The sequence below is a fragment of the Cherax quadricarinatus genome, chromosome 80 (assembly GCF_038502225.1).
Source record: "Cherax quadricarinatus isolate ZL_2023a chromosome 80, ASM3850222v1, whole genome shotgun sequence".
Lineage (NCBI taxonomy): Eukaryota > Metazoa > Arthropoda > Malacostraca > Decapoda > Parastacidae > Cherax > Cherax quadricarinatus.
The window spans coordinates 15,549,324-15,551,511 of record NC_091371.1 but is presented as its reverse complement, the minus strand read 5'-3'; positions in this window follow the sequence as shown (position 1 = coordinate 15,551,511).

Genomic DNA, 2,188 nt, shown 5'->3' with positions numbered 1-2,188 from the left:
GCCTCTTGTATGTAGAGCATTATGGGCAGGCTTAAAATTAACTTAAGATTAACTAAGCAATGATATATTCAGTGGTACAAAAATTATTGTAAAACAGATAACAATTTAGTACAAATGAGTATTATAAAGACAGGTCATATGGTCATTTACTGTGTTGTTGTGTAATCAGTAGAATGGAGTATTCTGTTAGGTAATGAAGTTAAATAGTAACAAAGTTTGACTGGGTCACAGGTTGACATTTATGAGATACAATAATGAGATACATATATGAGATACAATTTATGAGATACAATAATGAGATACATATATGAGATACAATTTATGAGATACAATTATTCAGTATTTATTTGGTTGTGGGTGAGTAAGTGATTTTTGAGAAGAGACTTGAATTTATAAACAGGTAGTGTTTCTTTTATATTCACAGGTAATGAATTCCAGATTTTAGGGCCTTTTATATGCATTGAGTTTTTGCATAGTGTGAGATGGACACGAGGAACATCAGAGTGATCTGTGCCTTGTGTTATGGTCATGTGTTCTGTTGAGGTTGGCAAGGAGATGTTTGAGGGGAGGGTTAATATCAGAGTTAAGTGTTCTATGTATGTAATAAGTGCAATGACTGTATAGTCCTTGTGGCTTAGCGCTTCTTTTTGATTATAATAATAATAATAAGTGCAATAATAAGTATGGATGTTTTGTATGGTGAGTAGGTTGAGTGTTTTGAATATTGGTGGTGTGTGCTGCCTGCAGTAGGAATTTGTTATCATTCTGACTGCAGCCTTTTGCTGGGTAATTAATGGTCTGAGATGGTTTATTGTTGTTGAGCCCCATGCACAAATTCCATAGGTGAGATAGGGGTAAATAAGTGAATGATATAGGGCCAGGAGGGCTGACTGTGGAACATAGTACCGTATCTTCGATAGTATGCCTACGGTCTTGGAAATTTTTTTGGAAATTTGTTGTATATGTTTGAAATTTGAGTCTATTAGAATTTTCCCTCTGTGAGTTTTGTGATAGGTGATCCAGATCCACATCCTTGTATCACGAGCCCTCCACTGGCTTAAAGGCACCATTTTCTTGAGAGGATTATTAAGGATACCTTCAAGTGGTTACCTGATTTTGTCTTGCTCTTGTGTGTGTGTACTCACCTATTTGTGGTTGCAGGGGTTGATTCATAGCTCCTGGCCCCGCCTCTTCACTGGTCGCTACTAGGTCCTCTCTCTCCCTGCTCCATGAGCTCTATCATAGCTCGCCTTAAAACTATGTATGGTTCCCGCCTCCACTACGTCACTTTCTAGGCTATTCCACGGCCTGACTACTCTATGACTGAAGAAATACTTCCTAACATCCCTTTGATTCATCTGAATCTTCAACTTCCAATTGTGACCTCTCGTGTCTGTGTCCCTTCTCTCGAACATCCCGTCTTTGTCCACCTTGTCTATTCCGCGCAGTATTTTATATGTCGTTATCATGTCTCCCTTGACCCTCCTGTCCTCCAGTGTCGTCAGGCCGATTTCCCTCAACCTTTCTTCGTAGGATAATCCCCGTAGCTCTGGGACTAGTCTTGTTGCAAACTTTTGCACTTTCTCTAATTTCTTGACGTGCTTGACTAGGTGAGGATTCCAAACTGGTGCTGCATACTCCAGTATGGGCCTGACGTAAATGGTATACAGAGTCTTAAACGATTCCAGTGTATTCACCTAGTTGTACTCACCTAGTTGAGGTTGCAGGGGTCGAGTCCAAGCTCCTGGCCCCTGTGTGTGTGTGTGTGTGTGTATGTATGTATGTATGTATGTATGTATATATATATATATATATATATATATATATATATATATATATATATATATATATATATATATATATATTAATTTGAACATGATACATTGAAGTACAAAGGAATACAGTTATTACAGTGTAACATGCCAAAACCCCTTGCACACGAAAATCACTCACTACGAAAGCAAAAGACTTGGCAGACGATGCAACATCCCCCCAATGAAAAGCAGGGGTGTCACTAGCACGTTAAGAGACCATACAATAAATGTCAGGGGCCCGAGACTGTTCAACTGCCTCCCAGCATACATAAGGGGGATTACCAACAGACCCCTGGCAGTCTTCAAGCTGGCACTGGACAAGCACCTAAAGTCAGTTCCTGATCAGCCGGGCTGTGGCTCGTACGTTGGCTTGC